This window comes from Hylobates moloch, unplaced genomic scaffold (assembly GCF_009828535.3).
Source record: "Hylobates moloch isolate HMO894 unplaced genomic scaffold, HMol_V3 SCAFFOLD_7, whole genome shotgun sequence".
NCBI classification, from domain to species: domain Eukaryota; kingdom Metazoa; phylum Chordata; class Mammalia; order Primates; family Hylobatidae; genus Hylobates; species Hylobates moloch.
The window spans coordinates 7,271,645-7,296,062 of record NW_026652282.1 but is presented as its reverse complement, the minus strand read 5'-3'; the positions used below and the strand labels follow the sequence as shown (position 1 = coordinate 7,296,062).

At 40.3% G+C, this 24,418-nt stretch overlaps 1 protein-coding gene across 4 annotated transcripts in view; it reads left to right on the top strand.

The window, feature by feature from the left end:
- MID1 (midline 1) overlaps nucleotides 1-24,418 on the top strand; it is a 253,521-nt gene that overhangs the window by 34,445 nt on the left and 194,658 nt on the right. For 2 of the 4 annotated variants that reach the window (XM_032756558.2, XM_032756555.2), the window contains exon 1: nucleotides 23,418-23,816. The exons of 1 other annotated variant lie outside the window; for it this stretch is intronic. The gene's annotated coding sequence lies outside the window, so the exon portion shown is untranslated. Of the gene's footprint in view, nucleotides 1-23,413; nucleotides 23,817-24,418 lie in introns of those variants that run through there. One more of the 4 variants, XM_058441485.1, reaches the window with a different exon arrangement.

The window sequence follows — 24,418 nt, the reverse complement described above, 5'->3', positions numbered from 1 at the left end:
TATGGCTGCATAGTATTCTATGGTGTATATGTGCCACATTTTCTTAATCCAGTCTATCGTTGTTGGACATTTGGGTTGGTTCCAAGTCTTTGTTATTGTGAATAGTGCCGCAATAAACATACGTGTGCATGTGTCTTTATAGCAGCATGATTTATAATCCTTTGGGTATATACCCAGTAATGGGATGGCTGGGTCAAATGGTATTTCTAGTTCTAGATCCCTGAGGAATCGCCACACTGACTTCCACAATGGTTGAACTAGTTTACAGTTCCACCAACAGTGTAAAAGTGTTCCTATTTCTCCACATCCTCTCCAGCACCTGTTGTTTCCTGACTTTTTAACAATCACCATTCTAACTGGTGTGAGATGTTATCTCATTGTGGTTTTGATTTGCATTTCTCTGATGGCCAGTGATGATGAGCCTTTTTTCATGTGTCTTTTGGCTGCATAAATGTCTTCTTTTGAGAAGTGTCTGTTCATATCCTTTGCCCACTTTTTGATGGGGTTGTTTGATTTTTTCTTGTAAATTTGTTTAAGTTCTTTGTAGATTCCGGATATTAGCCCTTTGTCAGATGGGTAGATTGTAAAAATTTTCTCCCATTCTGTAGGTTGTCTGTTCACTCTGATGGTAGTTTCTTTTGCTGTGCAGAAGCTCTTTAGTTTAATTAGATCCCATTTGTCAATTTTGGCTTTTGTTGCCATTGCTTTTGGTGTTTTGGTCATGAAGTCCCTGCCCATGCCTATGTCCTGAATGGTATTGCCTGGGTTTTCTTCTAGGGTTTTTATGGTTTTAGGTCTTACATTTAAGTCTTTAATCCATCTTGAATTAATTTTTGTATAAGGTGTAAGGAAGGGATCCAGTTTCAGCTTTCTACATATGGCTAGCCAGCTTTCGCAACACCATTTATTAAACAGAGAATCTTTTCCCCATTTCTTGTTTTTGTCAGGTTTGTCAAAGATCAGATGGTTGTAGATGTGTAGTATTATTTCCAAGGGCTCTGTCCTGTTCCATTGGTCTATATCTCTGTTTTGGTACCAGTACCATGCTGTTTTGGTTACTGTAGCCTTGTAGTATAGTTTGAAGTCAGGTAGCGTGATGCCTCCAGCTTTGTTCTGTTGGCTTAGGATTGTCTTAGCAATGTGGGCTCATTTTTGGTTCCATACGATCTTTAAAGTAGTTTTTTCCAATTCTATGAAGAAAGTCATTGGTAGCTTGATGGGGATGGCATTGAATCTATAAATTACCTTGGGTAGTACGGCCATTTTCACAATATTGATTCTTCCTATCCATAAGCATGGAATGTTCTTCCATTTGTTTGTGTCCTCTTTTATTTCATTGAGCAGTGGTTTGTAGTTCTCCTTGAAGAGGTCCTTCACGTCCCTTGTAAGTTGGATTCCTAGGTATTTTATTCTCCTTGATGCAATTGTGAATGGGAGTTCACTCATGATTTGGCTCTCTGTCTGTTATTGCTGTATAGGAATGCTTGTGATTTTTGCACATTGATTTTGTATACTGAGACTTTGCTGAAGTTGCTTATTAGCTTAAGGAGATTTTGGGCTGAGATGATGGGGTTTTCTAAATATACAATCATGTCATCTGCAAACAGGGACAATTTGACTTCCTCTTTTCCTAATTGAATACCCTTTATTTCTTTCTCTTGCCTGATTGCCCTGGCCAGAACTTCCAACACTGTGTTAAATAAGAGTGGTGAGAGAGGGCATCCCTGTCTTGTGCCAGTTTTCAAAGGGAACGCTTCCAGCTTTTGCCTATTCAGTATGGTATTGGCTGTGAGTTTGTCATAAATAGCTCTTATTATTTTGAGATACATTCCATCAATACCTAATTTATTGAGAGTTTTTAGCATGAAGTGCTGTTGAATTTTGTCAAAGGCCTTTTCTGCATCTATTGAGATAATCATGTGGTTTTTGTCTTTGGTTCTCTTTATATGATGGATTACGTTTACTGATTTGTGTATGTTGAACCAGCCTTGCATCCCAGGGATGAAGCCAACTTGATCGTGGTGGATAAACTTTTTGATGTGCTGCTGGATTTGGTTTGCCAGTATTTTATTGAGGATTTTTGCATCGATGTTCATCAGGGATATTGGTCTAAAATTCTCTTTTTTTGTTGTGTCTCTGCCAGGCTTTGGTATCAGGATGATGTTGGCCTCATAAAATGAACTAGGGAGGATTCCCTCTTTTTCTATTGATTGGAATAGTTTCAGAAGGAATGGTACTATCTCCTCTTTGTACCTCTGGTAGAATTTGGCTGTGAATCTGTATGGTCCTGGCCTTTTTTGGTTGGTAGGCTATTTATTGCCTCAATTTCAGAACCTGTCATTGGTCTATTCAGGGATTCAACTTCTTCCTGGTTTAGTCTTGGGAGGATATGTGTGTCCAGGAATTTATCCATTTCTTCTAGATTTTCTAGTTTATTTGTGTAGAGGTGTTTATAGTATTCTCTGACGGTAGTTTGTATTTCTGTGGGATCAGTGGTGATATCCCCTTTATCATTTTTTATTGTGTCTATTTGATTCTTCTCTCTTTTCTTCTTTATTAATCTTGCTAGCAATCTATCAATTTTGTTGATCTTTTCAAAAAACCACCTTCTGGATTCATTGATTTTTTGAAGAGTTTTTTTGTGTCTCTATCTCCTTCAGTTCTGCTCTGATCTTAGTTATTTCTTGCCTTCTGCTAGCTTTTGAATGTGTTTGCTCTTGCTTCTCTAGTTCTTTTAATTGTGATGTTGGGGTGTCAATTTTAGATCTTTCCTGCTTTCTCTTGTGGGCATTTAGTGCTATAAATTTCCGTCTACACACTGCTTAAATGTGTCCCAGAGATTCTGGTATGTTGTGTCTTTGTTCTCATTGGTTTCAAAGAACATCTGTACGTCTGCCTTCATTTTGTTATGTACCCAGTAGTCATTCAGGAGCAGGTTGTTCAGTTTCCATGCAGTTGAGTGGTTTTGAGTGAGTTTGTTCATCCTGAGTTCTAGTTTGATTGCACCGTGGTCTGAGAGACAGTTTGTTATAATTTCTGTTTTTTACATTTGCTGAGGAGTGCTTTACTTCCAACTATGTGGTCAATTTTGGAATAAGTGTGGTGTGGTGCTGAGGAGAATGTATATTCTGTTGATTTGGGGTGGAGAGTTCTGTAGATGTCTATTAGGTCTGCTTGGTGCAGAGCTGAGTTCAATTCCTGGATATCCTTGGTAACTTTCTGTCTCGTTGATCTGTCTAATGTTGGCAGGGGGGTGTTCAAGTCTCCCATTATTATTGTGTGGGAGTCTAAGTCTCTTTATAGGTCTCTAAGGACTTGCTTTATGAATCTGGGTGCTCCTGTATTGGGTGCATATATATTTAGGGTAGTTAGCTCTGCTTGTTGAATTGATCCCTTTACCATTATGTAATGGCCTTCTTTGTCTCTTTTGATCTTTGTTGGTTTAAAGTCTGTTTTATCAGAGACTAGGATTGCATTCCCTGCTTTTTTTTTTTTTATTTCCATTTGCTTGGTAGATCTTCTTCCATCCCTTTATTTTGAGCCTATGTGTGTCTCTGCATGTGAGATGGGTCTCCTGAATACAGCACACTGATGCGTCTTGACTCTTTATCCAATTTGCCAGTCTGTGTCTTTTAATTGGAGCATTTAGCCCATTTACATTTAAGGTTAATATTGTTATGTGTGAATTTGATCCTGTCATAATGATATTAGCTGGTTATTTTGCTCGTTAGTTGATGCAGTTTCTTCCTAGCATTGATGGTCTTTACAATTTGGCATGTTTTTGCTGTGGCTGGTACCAGTTGTTCCTTTCCATGTTTAGTGCTTCCTTCAGGAGCTCTTTTAGGGCAGGCCTGATGGTGACAAAATCTCTCTGCATTTGTTTTTCTGTAAAGTATCTTATTTCTCCTTCACTTATGAAGCTTAGTTTGGCTGGATATGAAATTCTGGGTTGAAAATTGTTTTCTTTAAGAATGTTGAATATTGGCCCCCACTCTCTTCTGGCTTGTAGAGTTTCTGCCAAGAGATCCGCTGTTAGTCTGATGGGCTTCCCTTTGGAGGTAACCCGACCTTTCTCTCTGGCTGCCCTTAACATTTTTTCCTTCATTTCGACCTTGGTGAATCTGACAATTATGTGTCTTGAAATTGCTCTTCTCAAGGAGTATCTTTGTGGCATTCTCTGTATTTCCTGAATTTGAATGTTGGCCTGCCTCACTATGTTGGGGAAGTTCTTCTGGATAATATCCTGAAGAGTGTTTTCCAACTTGGTTCCATTCTCCCCGTCACTTTCAGGTACACCAATCAGACGTAGATTTCGTCTTTTCACATAATGCCATAATTCTTGGAGGCTTTGTTCATTTCTTTTTACTCTTTTTTCTCTAAAGTTCACTTATCGCTTCATTTCATTCATTTGATCTTCAATCACTGATACTCTTTCTTCCACTTGATCAAATCGGCTACTGAAGCTTGTGCATGCATCACGTAGTTCTCGTGCCACGGTTTTCAGCTCAATCAGGTCATTTAAGGACTTCTCTACACTGTTTATTCTAGTTAGCCATTCGTCTCATCTTTTTGCAAGGTTCTTAGCTTCTTTGCGATGGGTTCGAACATCCTCCTTTAGCTCGGAGAAGTTTGTTATTACTGATCGTCTGAAGCCTTCTTCTCTCAACTCATCAAAGTCATTCTCTGTCTAGCTTTGTTCCGTTGCTGGTGAGGAGCTGTGTTCCTTTGGAGGAGAAGACGCATGCTGATTTTTAGAATTTTCAGCTTTTCCGCTCTGGTTTCTCCCCATCTTTGTGGTTTTATCTACCTTTGGTCTTTGATGATGGTGATGTACAGATGAGGTTTTGGTGTGGATGTCCTTTCTGTTTGTTAGTTTTCCTTCTAGCAGTCATGACCCTCAGCTGCAGGTCTGCTGGAGTTTGCTGGAGGTCCACTCCATACCCTGTTTGCCTGGCTATCACCAGCAGAGGCTGCAGAACAGCAAATATTGCAGAATGGCAAATGTTGCTATCTGATCCTTCCTCTGGAAGCTTTGTCTCAGAGGGGCACCCAGCTGTATGAGGTGTCAGTTGGCCCCTACTGGGAAATGTCTCCCAGTTAGGCTACTCGGGGGTCAGGGACCCACTTGAGGAGGCAGTCTGTCTGTTCTCAGATCTCAAACTCCATGCTGGGAGAAGCACTACTCTCTTCAAAGCTGTCAGACAGGGACATTTAAGTCTGCAGAAGTTTCTGCTGCCTTTTGTTCAGCTATGCCCTGCCCCCAGAGGTGGAGTCTACAGAGGCAGGCAGGCCTCCTTGAGCTGCAGTGGGCTCCACCCAGTTTGAGCTTCCAGGCAGCTTTGTTTACCTTCTCAAGCCTCAGCAATGGCGGACGCCCCTCCCCCCACCTCACTGCCACCTTGCAGTTCGATCTCAGATTGCTGCGCTAGCAGTGAGCCAGACTCTGTGGGTGTGGGACCCTCCGAGCCAGGCGCAGGATATAATCTCCTGGTGTGCTGTTTGCTAAGGCCATTGGAAAAGCACAGTATTAGGGTGGGAGTGTCCCAATTTTCCAGTTGCTGTCTGTCACGGCTTCCCTTTGCTAGGAAAGGGAATTCCTCAACCCCTTGTGCTTCCCGGGTGAGGCGATGCCCCGCCCTGCCCCATGGGCTGCACCCACTGTCTGACAAGCCCCAGTGAGATGAACCTCATACCTCAGTTGGAATATGCTGGGAGCTGCAGACTGGAGCTGTTCCTATTTGGCCATCTTGGATGACAAGGCCAATATCCTACTGTTATTAAACTTTTCTTCTGCCAGATAACTTTGTCCATCTTTTCCCACTTCCCGAGTGTATTTGCTGATATTACTCTCTGTACTTTTTTTTTAAAAAAGAAACTCTTGATTTTGGAACATTTTAAGATTTACAGAAAGTTGCAAAGGTAGTACAGAGAGTTCCTGCATGCCTTTCCCCCAGCCTCCCCTGTTGTGAACAGCTTACCTAATGATGGCACATTTGTCCAGACTAAGAAGTTCATTTGTACATTACTATTAAGTCCTTGTACTTCTAAATAGCTGCTGTCTCTTTTTCAGGCATGAATTAGGAGCCCAGATCATTCTAATGTTGACATTTGATTGAACCAGGATACTTCCTTGTGAATAAGAAGTGGGCTCTATAAATTCAACATTGTACACACAAGTTACTATGGGTCTTTCTTTCTTTCTTTTTTTTTTTTTAGATAGAGTCTTGCACTGTCACCCAGGCTGGAGTACAGTGGTGCAATCTCGGCTCACTGCAACCTCCGCCTCCCAGGTTCAAGTGATTCTCCTGCCTCAGCCTCCTGAGTAGCTGGGATTACAGGCATGCGCCACCATGCCTGGCTAATTTTTGTATTTTTAGTAGAGATGGAGTTTCACCATGTTGGTCAGGCTGGTCTTGAACTCCTGATACCATAGATCTTTTGTAGGGTCCATGTGGTCCCTAACAAAATTCCATCGCTTCTGGCAGGCCCAGAGAACTGCTGGTTAATTACTAAAAAAAAAAATAAAGAAAGCAGACTCCTATTGAAACCAATTTAAAATATGTGTTTGAGTATTCACAAACTTACCCTCACTGTGTTTGAAACCTTCAAGTGTTTTTTTGGTGAACACAGAATATCTGTTTTTGAACAAAACATTCTAACCTGATGTGTAAATGTGATATGCTCATAAAAAGGGAGCTGAAGATTGCAGCACTCTTTTGGACATGATGTTTGATACAGGTTAGATTATAAGACTCAAGATTTTGAAAAGGGCCCCTTGGAAACTTCCCAGATGAGATGGCTCAATGGGGAACATACCAGATGGAATTTATAGGCCTCTGTCCTAAACAGATGTTGTACACTGGAAACTGACAAAAAAATCACCCAAATCTTTTAAGGACAGACTGTCACACTACACACACACACACACACACACACACACACAGCGTTTTAAGAATCAAAATATTCACATTGCTTAAAAATTAGAATTTCAGGTGTCAGTCACCACTGGTATATATATATATATATATATATATATATATATATATACATATATATACATATATATATACATATATATATACACACACACACATATATATACACATATATATATGTGTATATATATATGTGTGTGTGTATATATATATATATATCTCCCCATTGTTGGAATGGCCCAGTTTGTCAGCATCAAATCCACAGTCCATCTGTGATTGCCCTTGAAACTGATGAATTCACTTCAGTTCCAACCTAATCAATTCTGAACTAGTGCTTTGAAGTCGTTTAAATAGTAACTTCCTTTGCACAAAATCTTAAGACCGTGGAGAGTGGAGGTCAAGAGAACACCAGTAAGGTGGCCTCTGACTTCTTGAGCTTTTGACATTCAGCCACCAGAGGCTGCTCTGAGACCATTATCCTCTTTTCACTCCGGGTCCAAATCCCAATGGCGAAACCTGTAAGGACTGATTTTGTTTCCATTGCTTTGAATTTTCCTTCCTCAATGCAGTTCCCTGGTGGTCTGCTGTTTGGAGAAGATGATTAATTATAGTTAAAGAGGAACCGCTGAAAGAAGAAAAAAACTGCAGATTACTGTTTTGCCCTCCTCTCTATTTTTAAACTCTTAATCTTGTTCTGTTTCTTTTAAATAAAAGAAAATTGGTCAGGGTGGAAAGAGAAAGTGCTTTCTTACTGGCACTGGCTAATTTTTCTTCATTTTTCCCCTCTGTGTTGCTGGATTTTCAAAGAACATTTCTGAAGGGTTTTAAATCTTTATTCCACAATACTTCCACATGGTTTCTATTCTTCCACATTTTGCCAGCATTTTATAGTTGCTTTCATGCTGTTCCCTCTGTTTTATGTTTTTAAATCTTTGCCTTTCTCCTTTAAGTCTTTATCTAACAAAGCAAATCCAAAATTAAATGGAGTATCTATAGTTAGGTAAGAAGGATTAAAAATGGTTTTGTTGCTTCTAATATATTTTGTAGTCTGGGACAACTAAGCACTGATTTAAATTGTTAACTGAAGAATGAAACCAGTTTCTTCATGTGACATTGCTTTCAATCTTCATGAGTGAAGACATGACTGTGAAAGACAATGACCTGCCATCAAAAATAAGTGTTTTTATGTTATTGTTACATACACCGCCCTAATTATTATACTTCCATATTTATGAAAGTAAGTTACTATGTAAAGAACTTAAGTTCTAAAGCCATGGCAAATACTAAATTAATGGTTTTGCAGCAGACAAAGTAATCAATGTGTAAATGACCTGGAGAATTTTAGCATGACAATTCTTTCATTCTAGACTTACTCTTTTTTGTTCTTAGTAAAATTCCATGTCTGATTGGAAAAGGTATAATTTAAATGTATGCATTCTTATAGAAGGCATGTAGAAAACATGCTTCATTTTCTACAGATTACAGAAAAATCAATTGAGTTGCAAGGAAAATGAATACTTATTTTATTAATTTCTATTTGCAGTAAAAGATGGAAATGTAAAGATTTCTTTTTGCTCTGAAAAGAAATTCTTGAGATACCATGAAACATTCCTAAGTGTTTGGTATCATATTCATAGAGTGGAACTGTCATTAGAAGCATTTGAAATGTTTGGTATTTCACCTCAAGTGTAATCATAACGGTAAAGATTCTTAATATTGGTGACTAAAGTAGGATACATGTTGGTTTATATTTTCAGGTAGAATACTGGCAGCTATAGTATGTCAATTGGAGCATATTTCACCAAATGCCTTGACAAAGATAGAATGACAATGAAATTGCTAGATCTCTTCTCTGGGGCAGGTTATGCTTTTCAACTTGCCCCTACTAAGGAGAGTACCAGAAGCCATTTGCCCATGAGTAATACCTTATTAAACCATCATGATTTAATGTGGCATATTTTTCTCTCAATTTGCATGCCTGACAGTCGACTTCCTGAATATCACATTCAAGCTGAGCCACAGGAGAAAAATAGACCCACTGAAGTAGCATTAGGTCAGCTTCGCGGGATACATTAGCAACCTGTCTGAACAAAGACGGGGGACTCAGGCGCAGAAAATCATAACGTGGCCCCGGGCCCTGGGAGGTGGCCCCATTGCCTTGCAGATGTATCGCATGACTCATTATTAAACACACCAAGAACAGACGAATTCCAGGCGAGTGAAGCATCCACTGATTCAATTGCAGTTAGGTGGGTTGTACGATATTCGTCTTACTTGCTTTTCCTTAAAGAACACCCACGCCATCTCTTACACTCTTGAATACGGCACGTCAAATGCATGAAGCAACTGTATTAAGATAAAAATTGCTAGCATTAAAGACAGGCACTTAAATTAGTATAACCCTCTGGCCAGATATAGTGCACTAAATTGCATAGGCTTTAAAATGCCAGCACTCAATTAAAAAAAAAAATGTATCCATAGCAACCTCTTTGTTAAGGGAATAGTTACCGGGAAGGATACACATCTTTCCAGAGAATCAGAGATAAAACCATATTAGTTAACTGGATGATATTACTTGGATTTAAATTTAACTAGAGGCATGATTCAGGAGAAGGGGCTTTTAAAAAACTTTACAACTTATATGCTTATTTCCAGTAAAATATGTTTTCATATCTTTCTTATTACCAAAAGATTCTTACATATGGGACTTTTATTAAAATACCATGGAATAACTTTGGGTTTCAGATATTTAGAAACAAATATCGACCATCCTGTTCTTCCTGCCCACGGCGTGCCTATCATTTTTTTTCTTAGAGTTTTCATTTAGCATACACAGTAGGTATTATTCTGCAATTTTTGCTCTATATGCATCTTTGATGGTCCTTTCATGGATATTTGTTACCAGAAAGGGCACAGGGTCTTGTAATAACCCACAATCCTTCTATTGTGAGGTCATCTGACTTAAGTCATCTGTTTCCAAGAGACTCTCTCTCTGTCTAATGGAGTGGCCTTTCGTGCAGTTATGTCATGTGATGTGGGCTGTGGGGGAGGGGGAAATGGGGGATGACTAACAGTCAGGTGAAGAGCCTGCAAATAACAATGTCTCACATTTCTTAGGCAAGGAGTATTGGGGAGGAAATCTTTTCATCTACCTTCTTCTGTTCAGTCCCTGGGGGCCTGCAAACTAAACTAACAAAAGATAGATTAACAGGAGAAAAGGTACACAATTTTAATCAATATTTACATGCACAAGGCTGTGTTTGGAAGCTCCAGCCTATAATTCCAGCACTTTGGGAGGCCAAGGCGGGAGGATCGCCTGAGCCCAGGAGTTTGAGACCAGCCTGAGCAGCATAGGGAGACCCCGCCTCTACAAAAAAAATTTAAAAATGAGCCAGTCATGGTGGTGTGCACCTGTAGTCTCAGCTACTCTGGAGGCTGAGGTAGGAGGATTGCTTGGGCCTGGGAGTTTGATTGAGGCTGCAGTGAGCCATAATCACGTCACTGCACTCTAGCCTGGGCAACAGAGAGAGAGCTTGTCTCAAAAAAATTAAAAAAAAGTACATACACAAGAGTTCACACAAAACGAGCAAAACACAAAGAAGCAGCTGGACTCAGGGGCTTTTAACATACCCTTTTAAGAAAGGAAAGAGGGTTTGGGCTTCAAGGGATAATAAATTATGGGAAAATGACTAGGAAATATATAGAGGAACTAATGAACAATAAGGACTAAGGTCTATTTATACAAACTCTTCTTGGTATCAACTCCCCATCTTCAATGATAAAAGTCACTCTTCTCTCTCTGGTACAGGGGGCACCTTCTTCAAAGGGAAATGTATGTTCTGCTTTTAGGCAGATAGAGGGAGGGCAGAGAACTCTTCCGACAGCTGTTGATTTTCATTTGACTTTAGCTCAAAATAATTATTATGCCAAAGAGGCATGTTTGGGGTTGGCATATTCTGATCCCCTTCAGGAGGTAAACACATCAAGCTTGGAACTTAGTCAATGTCAGTCAGGGCCAGCTTCATGGGCATACAACCTGTGCAGTTACGTGAGGTCCCACACTTGGTTTAATGGTAGACTGAATGGGTGTGGCTGCATTCCAATAAAACTTTATCTATGGGCACTGAAATTTTAATTTCACATACTTTTCATATGTCATGAAATATAATTCTTTTGATTCTTTCAACTATTTGAAAATGTTAAAAAAAAATTCTTAACTCGTGGACCATACAAAAACAGGTGGTGGGCAGGCTTGGGCTGGAGTACCTGAGTTTGCCAACCTCTGATATAGAGAAGCATTTCCAAAACCAACAGCATCGGCCCTACCTGGGAACTTGTCAGAAATGCAAATTTCTAGGCCCCACCCCAGACTGCTGAATCAGAAACTCTGGGGTGGGGCCCTGCAACCTGTGTTTTAACAAGCCCTCTAGGGGGTTCTGATGCCCAGTCCAATTTGAGAACCTCTGATCTAGACCTGTGGTTCTCAACCTTGGCTACTCATCAAAATTCCCTAAGGTAGCTTTTAAAAACTCTCTGCTCCAAGGCCCAGCCCAGGTCAATTAAATCAGACTTTCTGGGGGGTGGGACTCAGGCACCCATATCTTTTAAATCTCTTCCAGGTGATTTCAATGGGCAGCCAAAGCAACTAATGGTTCTATTGTACAAATAAGGGAACTGTAGCTCAGAGAGTTTAAGTGACTTGCCCAAGATACACAACAAGAAGAAACAGGTACAGCAGAGCTCATTTACGTTTGTTTTTTTAGACATATGAAGGTTAAAATAGTACATTTGGTAATGGAATGTATTTGCTAGAAGCTTCAGGGGTCAGGTTATCTTTTATTTAGCACCAATTAATTTAACACATCTGAAAACATGCCCTAAATAAAATGAAAACTAGCTTTGGAAACTCATTAGGCCAGCCAATGCAAGTGTAATTGAAAGAAATAAGGTGCAGATGCTCAGTAAGGTCCCATCTGAAAGCACTTTGGGGCTGAAGGGTGAGCTCTATGATTCAAAGGAAAGACAAATATGGAGAGCTAATGTGAGACATTGTTGCCTGCCCTGGAGCTACTTAGAAGTGTGTCTGAACAATTGCTTCCTGTTCCGTATCTGGGACGTAGGTAAATATGTTACAGTCCTAAATGACATTAATGACAGAAAAAAAAGTCCCCATGCTTGTGATGGATTTTATGACTCTTAAGGATTCCTGTGCCTTGGGCATTTTTAAGGCGAACTTTCAAATGATAAATATTTTGTTCTGATTTTCTCAGCAAAGACTTCATCATATCAAGGAAGGAAGAATATGGGCTACGTACCCAAAATAGAGCTGGAGAAAGCAATGCACAATAGAAACTGAGTCATGCAATGATTACAAGTGGAGTCATATAAACATACAACTGACTCTTTGACGTTTTTGTTTTATGAGTTACCTAATCATAATACAAGCTACTATTTTTGAGTTTTTACTATGTGCTGTGTTCTCCTCATAGTTCTATGGTTAAGGGCATGTTTTCAGGAACTGGGCAGCCTGAGTGCACAAACTAGTATCTATGGCCTCCTAGCTGTGTGACCTTGGCAAGTTACTTTGCCTCTCTGTGCCTCAGTTTTCTCCTCTGGAAAATGGGGACAATATTAGTACCTTTTCTCATAGGGTGAAGGAAGATTAAACGTGCTCACAATAGTGTCTGGCTTCTAATAAGCATTCAATAAATGTTAAATAACATTATTATTTTTAAACAAATCACCTCAATTCTCACAACAACTTTGAGGGATATTAAGCAGATGGGTCAAGTTATCACAACTATTAAGTGACAGGATTGATATTTGGACTAAGGCTGTTTCCAGCATCAGTGCTGCCAGCCACAGTGCTATACTGCATTGATTGGGAATAATAAATTAAGTATTTATGTTCAATTTTTTCCATGTATAGTATAAACTTTTGGGCATGATCCAAATATCCCTCGACCTTCTTGTTATCTGGATGATTTTACAAAGCCTCCAAACTGCCCCTCCCACAGGACACTGAAGCAAGGTTGTGGTCCCTCCTATCAACTGCTCCTCCTGCAGTCGTCCCCATCTCAGTAAATAGTGACTTCATTCTCCCAGCTGTCCCAGGAAAGAACCTGGAAACCTCGTTTCTGCTCTTTATCTGACACATACAGTCCATCAGCAAGCCACACTCATTGTACCATCAAAATCTATCCAGGAACTCCCCAAGTCACCCCACTTCCAGTGCCACCCCTGTCCCAATCCACCATCATCTCTTAACATCTCCTGCCTTGCAGGCTGCTCTCTGTCTAGCAGTCAGACTGAGCTCTATAATATCAATTGGATATTGTCACTCCTGAGCTCTGAAACCTTCCCATCTCACTCCAAGGAAAACCCAAGATCCTTCTAGTGATCTACTAGACCCTACAGGATCTGCAAACACTGCCTCACCAACACCCACCCACAACCACTGCCCCCCCACACACACACACTCAGACACATTCCTGAGACTTCAGCTCCTACTACTGTAGTGCTTACTCCCTCTTCTCCAACCTACATAGGCTTCCTGTGTTGGTTGAGTTCGCCCTGGCCTCACAGCTTCTGCAATCACTGTTTCCTCTGCCCGGATAACTCTGCTCCCATCCATCACTGCAGTTGAAAGTCTTGCTTCCTCACTTCCTTAGGACTTTGCTAAAATATCGCCCTATAAAATATAGAAACTCCTCATCCCATTGACACTCCTTACTCCACGTACAATAGCCCCAATCACCATCAGACCTACTTTCTACTTATTTGTTGATGTGTTTGTCTATCTCCCTTCACTAGAAGGTATGCTCATGACAGCAGCACTTAACCTATTTGTACCTGTCTGTATCGTCAGCACCTAGAACAATGCCTGGCACATAGTAGACACCCAATAAATACTTACTGACATGATCAGGCATGTTCAGGGTGTTATAGCTGTAGTCCATAAATACTTACTGAATACCTATAACCGTTCTGGCATAAAGAAGGTATACCATCTTTGTTAGCATATGGTTAAGGCATGAGAGTCTCTCCGATTCTTTTTCTTATACGAAGCACTTGTCTCTATGCTTGAGATCTTTGGATTCCCTGGGAGTGATGAAAATCAATTCATAGAGATGTACAGATATCTATCTATATGTTGCTAATGAAATCGATGGCTAGAACATTGATGCACCAATTAGCTCCGAATAAAGAAAAGTGCTCTAAGGCTGCATTCCTAACTGTGGAAATGAATCACACAAATGTATTCCACTAGGAACATCATTCAGCAATTCTGAATGGAAAAGGAAAACCTCATTCACAGTCCTAGAGAAAGAGCCCTAAAATCCAAATCCTCCTCTGCATAGCACAATACCAACATCTTTTTCCATGAGGGCTACTCCCTTAACAGACAAATGCATTGTTTTTTCCTACCTATGGTTGATTGGATGAACACAGCCCAAATTTGGAGAACCATTTAAGGTGATTAAAAATCATTACAGTGCTGGCCAGGCTCAGTGGCTCACGCCTGTAATCCCAGCACTTTGGGAGGCCAAGACTGGTGGATCACTTGAGGCCAGGAGTTTGAGACCAGCCTGGCCAATATGGCGAGACCCTGTTTCTACTAAAAATACAAAAAAAAAAAAAAAAAAAAAAAAGCCAGGCATGGTGGCACTCACCTGTAATCCCAGCCATTTGAGTGGCTGAGGCTGGAGAATAGCTTGAACTCAGGAAGCAGAGGTTGCAGTGAGCCGAGATCATACCACTGCACAACAGCCTGGATGACAGAGCAAGATTGTCTAAAAAAAAAAAAAAAAACATTAAAGAGCTTCAGTTTGCTTCCAAATGTAATGGCAAATTCCTGACTCATCTTGAAGGTGCAATATGAGAGACTTTTGGAGGTAGATTGTGGTTGGAGATTTTAGAACCATCTAAGTGGTAAGTCCCATCACCCCCATTGAGGCACAGGAAGTGAAGGAGTGTTTGTGATGAGTCATGGGCATACTGCGTTTTGAGCCTCATTCCAAAGGGGACCTGCATCTGAACTAGGGTGCCAGCGCCACATGCTGGAAAGAGTATGGGTTCTCGAGTTTGAGAGATGGATTCCGATGACCCATATACCAACTGTACACTTCCTGCATGTCCAAAAAGGGCCTGATGTATAACTGGTCCATGATAGATACGAGAGTTTTTCAATTGCATGCCTTTTAATTCAGCACAAATACATCCTGGTGGGTTATATTATATCATATTATATTGTATTGTGCATCTCTCTAATGTAGGTACTCGTATTTTTATCTCATTAGACCTCTCAGTGTGTGGTGTATCAGCTGGTTTTGAATTCCCTTAATTGGGCTAAATTAATTTGCCCAGTTGAAGAAAAGTCCACCTATCTGCGAATTGGTTGGTTTCTAAAGAGGACCATAACAAAATTATCTTTTTTCCCACACAGATATAGTTTAGGACAAATAACGCTAGGGCATTGTGGTACAACTTAAATAATGCTATGAAAAAGAATAGTTATTTTGTTCATTGTATGATACTATTTAAATCACTCACATTAAAATAATATTAAATAGCATTGCTATTTATAAGATAATGTAGACAGGCAATATAAGCCCTTCCTTTTGTAAATTAAAGGAGAAATAAAATGAAGCCTCATTAGAATGCAGTTTCTCAGACATTTAGATTTCTTTAATAAATATGGGAAAAGCTGAGGCACTGATACCCATGTTTGCATTTTTTTCTTGCCATGACTAAATATGTTTATTTTGCATCAGGGGAATAATATAAGAAAGCCTATCTCAGTATGTGTTGATTTTCATAAGTGGTTCTCAACATAAAAAAAAACTTACGACAAGTTACCTAGTTATAAGGAAATAAGGGTAAATATTATTTCCTTGGCCATTAAAAATGTTAAAAAAAAAAAACAAACCATGATCTGTGTGTAACAAAGGAAAGAGACACATAAACCATGATTCCTAAGTAGTTTTTATCTTTACTACCATCTTAGACCCAGGTATGTGTGAAGTGGGAGAGGATTTTCACCAATGAGAAATAACACAACCATCCTGGCCATCTTTCTGTTCATTTAAGTACCAGTCTAAAAGATAAAGCATTGACTTTTTGTAAGCAAGGAGCGCAAATCCTGTTCAAAGCTTCTTTTGATTAAAATTTTTATTCACCTCCTTATGTCCACATGCTTATCAATGATCCAGCCTGATTTGCTTGTTTCTAACATACAAAAAAATGAGATCTGATTCATAAAAGTTAATATTTTTAATCTCTAAGACTAATTTAAATATCAGCTTTGTGCATTAAAATATTAAAGGTTTGAGGGACTAATCTTTCTCGCATATAAGGAAAGTGAGATAAAAGAATAAGAAGTAAAATGGTTAAATATGAAGGACAGTAACCCACTATTCCTAGTCATACAAAAACCCACAAAAAAATGGATTTAAATCAAGAATGATAGCAATTAGGAATAAGAACAAAAGGTGGTTTTTCATTACTCTGATGAATTATTAAGGTATCTTGGATATAGAATATTCATTCCTGGAGATCTAAAAGAATGTCCAAAACAATTTGGATCAGAACCGTCTATATGTATCTCTGGTTACATGTGGCAAAACAACCATAAACCTTGAACAAATTAAAGCTGAAATGGGGGAAACAGGAAATGCCAATCAGGTCATATGTGTATGACATGATCACATTACACTTGGGGTTCAGAATGGGCCATTAGGCATGTAATTTCTCTGAAGCTCTACCATGACTCTTTGGTCATCTATGGGCCAGATGATAATAAAACACTGCTAGTTCACAGGAAGTGACTTTAAGGACAAGAAATTGATTTTATAACCAGAGAGTATCTTTTTGTTTATTTTAAACTAATTTTAATTTTTTTTTTTTTTTTGAGACGGAGTCTCGCTCTGTCACCCAGGCCCAGGCTGGAGTGCAGTGGCGCAATCTCGGCTCACTGCAAGCTCCGCCTCCCGGGTTCACGCCATTCTCCCCGCCTCGGCCTCCCAAAGTGCTGGGATTACAAGCGTGAGCCACCGCGCCCGGCCAACTAATTTTAATTTTATCAAAGTAATACATGTTCAACATACAAATGTATGAAAGACTCAATGAAAAACAGTAATCTCTGTCCCATCCCACTCCACCCTAGGGACAATCACTTTCAACTGGCAAGTATCTCCTCTGGTATGTATCTCCATATTTCCCATAATATGCCTTTACTGCTCTTTCCTGGTTTATGAATTTTGGATATTATTCTTAACATTCTACATATGATCAAAAAGGAATTAGCCCTCCTCATCCCAATACCACATTCTTCCAATATAATGGTGTCAGGAATTATGTTCACCTAGTAACACAGATCCCAAAACATTGGCTCAAACAAATTAGCAATTTATTTTTTCATAGAACATGAAGCTTAGGGCTCATTTGGAGGCTCCCAGGTGTCATCAGAAATCCAAGATCCTTCTATCTTTTCTGTTATCCAGGTTTACTAGGTGTTCTGTCCTCATCATTGTTGCAGAAAGGCCCCAGTCCCTCAGACATTGCAAACATTCCTGGTGGAGAAATCCAGGAAGGGCAAAGAGCAAACAGTGTGTGTTCCCTTTAAATAGCTTTCCCAAAAGCCCTACATAGCACATAGCAGCTTCTATTAAAATTTCATAGGCCTACCAGACATGGTGGTATGAGCTTATAGTCCCGGCTACTTGGGAGGCTGAGGCAGGAGGATGGCTTGAGCCCAGGAGTTTGAGGCTGTAGTGCAATATGAGCGTGCCTGTGACTAGCCACTGCACTCCAGCCTGGGCAACACAGCGAGACCTAGTCTCTAATAACAATAATAATAATAAGAATAATAATAATGGTTTCATATGATCTCCTATACCTGCAAAGGGGGCTGGGAAATGTTCTTCAGCTGGGCACATTTCTGCCCCAAGTAAATTGAGGTTCTCTTGAAAAGAAGCAAAGGGAAGATGAATACTGGATTGGCTACAGTCTCTGCCATAATATCTATATCAGAAATCACTGCCAAGTTAAGGACTGTTCTATAACAATGCTTCCTTTTTTTGTGCATTCTTTTGTTTTGCCTGGAGTTAATAATAGCCTCACATATTGCTTATATTTATGTGTACCTATTTGCCCTCAAATGTTACCTATAGTATCATTTTTCCCCCAGAGTCCTAACTCCAGGAGTCCTCCATCCTCCTGCTACAATTTAGATGGGCCTTTCTAAGATGCTGCACACAACTGCATGATAATTATGTAGTTATTATCCTGGACTTTCCTTACTTCTTTTTATGTTGGTTCCTCTATTTTCTGGGTCCCATTGACTTATCTTTCTTAGTTTAACACTCTCATTTTGCTAAAGCACGTCTTTGAGTGGTTTCCAAAGAAAGAGTACATGGGATGCAAAAATGTTGAGCCTTGGTATGAAAACAATTGCATTATATTCTGACATATGATTGATAGTATGACGTGGTAAAGAACTGTCAGCTAGAAATCATTTAATCTCAAAATTAAGTAAAATAGAGCTCTTAACTTCCAGCATTACAGTTGATAAGTACATAATAAATCGATTAGCAAAATTTCATTATTGATAAAGAAGACGGCCTTCTACTAATGGAGATTTTAAAATTATTAATATTATTATTAGTCACAACAACTCAGTAAACATTTATTGACTGACCATATACTCTGTGCTTGTTGTTGCAATGGATATACAAATGTTTGGGCATGGGCCTTGTGATGGTTTATGTGTTAACTTGGCTAGGCTGTGGTACCCACTTATTCAACCAAATGTTAATCAAGGTGTTGCCATGAAGGTATATTGAACATATATGGTGAATATCTACAATCAGTTGACTTCAATAAAGGAGATTATCCTTGATAATGTAGGTGGGCCACACCCCATTCATTAAAGCCTTTACAGCAAAATCGAGGTTTCCCTGAGGAAGGAGAAATTCTGCTTCAAGTCTACAGAGTCCACACCTGCCAGCTTGCCCCATGGATGTCCGACTTGCCAGACCCCACAGTTACATAAGCCTGTTTTATGTTTCTCTGGAGAGCCCTGACTGATACAGGCAATCACTTAAAAAAATAATTACTTTAAATAATTTTCCTCTTCAAATTTAAATACAAAATTATAGTAAAAAATAAATGACAGAAATGGAAGAATTATTGTTGAGAAGTATGATATTATTGTATTGAAATGAAGCAGAAAGTTCAATTGGGAGTGGAGATTTTGACCACAGGAGGAGGATATAACAAGCCCTTGGTAAATTCACGCATAAACCATTTTTGGCGGCTGAAGCAGGAGGATCACTTGAGCCCAGGAGTTCAAGACCAGCCTGGGCAACATAGCAAGACCCCCATCTCTACAAATAGTAAAAAAAAATAGCCAGCTGTGGTGCCAGCTACTCAGGAGGCTGAGGTGGGAGAATCACTTGAGTCCAGACAGTTGAGGCTGCAGTGAGCCGAGATTATGCCACTGCACTCCAGCCTAGGCAGCAGAGTGAGACCCTGTTTCAAAAAAATTTTTTAAAAGTAATAAGGTTAAATGAAATAAAATAAAAATCTTAAAGATTCATGCATAAACCATTTACCAGATTACTCAAGGGCAGATAATGAAGAATCTGCTATATTTAATCTTAAGACAAACTAGATGCTGTTAAAATATTTCACCTTTAAAAGCATAGAATTATTAAATAGTAAGGTTTAATTAACATTAAAAATGACATGATTTGCTTTGATTCCTTAATTTTCTAGTGAGGAAACAACAAGCTTAGGGTACATTTCTGACTACATAGATTTTTTTTCCCTTCTTTCCAGTGTTGGTCATCCAACACATTTACACAACAAGCAATAGTGATTGCACTGGGCACACTTCCCAATATATGAATTTATTCAAGCTGTGCAATTGTCCCCTGAGAAATCTTGGGCTTAGAGGTATCATTTGGCTTATCTGAGGTCTATTAGCCAGTTAGTGACCAAGTCAGCACAGAAAACTGACTCCAAGTCTTATTTGGCCCATCCTTGTGGTATGCCACATTGTTTCCCTTAACCAACTGAAAGAAACTAATTTAAGGAGTACCTGTACACAGGGAGTAGAAACTTGTTTCTCTTTTTGTGACTTTCTATAAGAATTAGAGATGAGATTTTTTTTTTTCTAAGTGGAGACTCATGTTGTTGTCAACTTAAATTACCTTTACTAATCACTTCGAACACAGTATTCCTTAAATTTCCCTCTGTCCCCATAATAAAACAACTGGATTTCTGAAACCTCTGAGGGAGAATAAACATGCTCTTTTCATAGCTCTCAAAGTCTGTGCACTTGTACTGGGCACTGTCCAGGTGGCTGCATAGAAAACTTCAGCTTGATTTTCATTGACTTTTGATATGTCCTGACACACATTAAAATAACCTATGTGAAATTGCTGATATTCAGCCATTTTTTACTTACACAAACATTCACTCCATGTTCTTTGATCTACGAGACCACTGAGAGAGGTGGCACAAATACTGTTAGGTATCGTCCAAGGGCACCACACCAATGCCTGTCCATGTCTGAGTAGCGCTGCCTGTCCAGGACTAGCCACCTGGAACCTATGTTAGGTTTGCTATAAGGTCTGTTAATAACCAAACCGGCACATAACTAACAAGATTATCAACTAGGCTGCTTTTTTTGAAGAAGAGCTTTCAAAACTTCCAACATCCCTTCAGCTAACATTTGCAAACATGTTTAATCACAGATTTGGGAACAGAACATCTGTTCGTTTGGTAGAGCAAGCTCATTTACTCACTTCACCTTTCTTTCTTTTCTTTTTCCCTTCCTTCCTTCCTTCCTTCCTTTTCTTCTTTCTTTCTTTCTCTCTTTCTTTTCTTTTCTTTATTTTTTTTCTTTTTTTCAGGGTCTTTCTTGTCGCCCAGGCTGGAGTGCAGTGGCACAACCTAGGCTCACTGCAGCCTCGACCTCCTGGGTTCAAGTGATCCTCCTGTCTTAGCCCCCCAAGTACCTGAGACTACAGGCACACACCACCATGCCCAGCTATTTTTTCTTTTTTTTTTTTTGTAGAGACAGGGTTTCACCATGTTGTTCAGGCTGGTCTCAAACTCCTGAGCTCAAGCGATCATCTGCCCTCCTTGGCCTTCAAAAGTTCTAGGATTACAGGCGTGAGCCACCGCACCAGGCCTCACTGTTTCTAATAGGTGGATCAAATCCTCACTCAATGAACATCCTCCAAAGGACCATTTATTTCATTCAGAATTTTAAAAATTTCCATTTGTTTATTTGTAAATGAAAAAGCAGACTTTGTGTATCCCCACCTTTCATTTTTTTTAGAGGTTTTCTGAAACATGGAGGCAGCATATTTTATGGCACTGTGTTAGTTCAGGCTGCTATAACAAAATACTGTACCTTAGACTGGGTCATTTATAAACAACAGACAATTATTGCTTGTAGTTCTGGAGGCAGGTAAATCCAAGATCAAGGTGCCAGCAGATTTGGTGTCTGGTGAGGGCTCTCTGCTTCATCAGTGGCTCCTTGTTGCTGTGTCCTCACATGGCAGAAGGGGCAAATAGGCTCTCTGAAACCTCTTTTATAAGGGTATTTTGCTTTAAGGGCATAGAAGATGGAAGGGATTAATTTTTCTTGGGGCATTTGGGGGAACCACGAATGAGTGGTGACATTTGAGATTGTCGGATAGTTGGTGAGTGAGTCAAAGGAGAATAAAAATGGAAGGAACATTAAAAGGGCTCAGTCCTTGAGAGAGGAAATCCCAGCTCATGTTTACCTTTGAGGTGATGAAAGCAGAAGGCAGACGCAGTTGCAGCTTCTACTGAAGGTGATAAACAGATGTGCCATGGGATTAAGCTCCAGTGGTATTTAATGGCAGGAGCCCTGGGTAGCTTCCTGTGTCCTGTGGCTGGGGCATACCTAGGGCAGGGATAGACGCAATATTTCTCAAAGTAAATCAGAGTCCTTTGTCAGTGGGATAAAATCTTGATTCTCAGGCTCCTCAGCAAACCTACTGAATCAGATTATTTTGGTGCAGGGGCCTGGAGATTTGCATTTTTAACAATCTCCCCAGAGGTTTCCTTGCACCCTCAAGTTTGAGAACCACCCTTTCAAAGCGTGATTTCATCACCCAGGAGACATTTGGTAATGTCTGGAGACATTATTGGTCATCACGATTGTGGGGTGCTACTGGCATCTAGTGTGCAGAATCCAGGGATGCTGCTACACATCTTACAGTGCACAGGACAGCCCTCACGACAAAGAATTATCCTGCCCAAAATGTCAATAGTGCTGAGATTGAGAAATCCCGAACTCCATCATATGAAGGGCTCTCAAGGAAAAGTACAAGAAGTGGACTGAAGTCAGTGTGTGTCACTAGGTGGCTCCTTAGGCTACTCAGGCAGGGGGCTACTCGGGCACTGGGCTTCCAGGCCCAGTTATCGGACCACCAAATTTTCATAGAACTGGGCAGAGCTCACATGTATTGAACCCGTGCAGATGACACTCCTGAAGCCACCAATGCATTATTTGCTAAGTATTTTTTTTCCTCTGGTACCAAAGCATTTAAAATCTTTATTGAATTGTTGTCACAAAATTGTGATCATTTCTTGGGGGAAAATATGTCACTGGTTCTACACAAAGTACTCTTTGCTCAACTTGCACTTTCTTGAAATCCAGAAGGTAGATTTACATTAAAATCATGTTGGCTAAGAGTTGAAAAAAGTTATTGCTTATATGGAGTTAAGAAAGCAAACTTTGGAAATATTTTTTGAGTCTGAGTTTGTTTCTAAGAAGCCAACTACTTCTCCAGCTCTCCTGCAATCCTGCCAAGGTGATGTCCAGCTTGTCCCTGTTAATAAGTTCAACAGATCAACCCTGTAGGGAAGCCAAACCATAGAGAAAGGTGGATGCACTTACTAAATTTTTTTTTTCTGAACAAAATGTCAGTGTGTATTGTTCTATGACAATAGTGTTATTTGAAATTATGCCTCGGGCCCTCAGTAGGTAAAGATTCTTGTTCATTTGCTGCATTTCAAAAAAATTGTGTGCACGTTCCATTAAGATTTATTTTTCTTAAATTGAATATAGTTAATCTATATGGAGATGAGGTAGGTAACACCCTCCTTTCTGGATTGTTCGTTTTAGTTAAGGTGTTACTCATAACAATTTGGTTTTCTTTCCAGTCTTTTGCAAAAGTAGGGCTTCAGTGCAAGATATCCTTTTAAAAATACCCTTGGGTCCTGAGTGTTGAACTTTTCTGGCTGAAATAATTTTGCACCTTCCAAATGTTTTAATGCTGTTAGGGAGCTCTTAAAATGCAAGGATTTAAGGCCCTTAGCTAGTTAAGCTTTTAGCAGAACTAGAGCTGTTAGATAAGAATAGAACTCATCCTTTACTTTTGGAGCTTTGGACATTGTTTCCAGCTGCTTCCAGTCATTTGAATCCTGAAAGCTCCGCTAATCCTCGCGGAGGCAGCCTTTCTGGCTTCCAGGACCCACCCCCTTGCTTCTGATTGGCGAAGCTCCTCCGCGGCCCAAGCCAGCCACCTACAACGTCTCTGAGAACTGATTTGAAATAAGAGCCAGGCGGTCCTCGCTTCCCTACGACCGACTTTTCATAGGCTGCGGGAGAAAAGGTTGAGAAACTTGACATTGTCTCGGGCAGAGTGCGTGTAGCAACAGATCAAAGAAAAAGAGGACGAAAACGTGCTCTTTGCTGCCCGTAGATTTCGCCGGGTTGCTTTTGTCTTGCGGGCTCCTGTCGGGTTCGGTGTTTCCGCTCTGAAGACTGCGGCGCGGGCTCCGATGCAGCTCGCTCCCTGCCGGATGGGTCATGGGATTCTAAACATGAGGCAGGTAAGCTCAGGCGGCTGCGCTGGCGGCGGAGGGAGCGGGCGCCGCCCGGGACCCCTGCGACCTGTTACTCCGGAGAGCTTGCTCGGTTAGCAGGCGGCTGGCCATAGTCGATGCGTTTGGCGGAAAGACGGGGCTGCATTTTCCTAAGACAACCAAAGAAGCACATTTTACCTGGGCCACCCCGGTCTGGTCCTCGCCACCCGCCCCCACTTTTGCCTCTAATTGTGGTTGATGTCAGGCAGTCGTAAAGGGCTTACAAACAGTTTGTAGAATATATGTAAATCAATTCCAGTTTGCGGCCGCTGGAATGTATCGTGCAGGATGTATCTTGAGCTTTTAGTGCCTCTACCCTATGCTTTGGGCTAGAAGAAAGACAGCTGAATGTCCTGAAAAAGAATTTCACGGGGCCTCTTATCTCATTTTGGTTTCGCATTCTGAGCACTTACTGTGTTTCTGGCGGAGAAGGCGGAACCAGCTTGAAATGAGCACAGACGGTCCTTCCAGAAAAATGCAAATTTGTTTTTCTGTTCTAGCAGTTTGGAAACTGTATTGCTTCTGGACGTGAGAAGGCAGCCCTGAAAGTAGTGAGCGGAGAAAGGGCT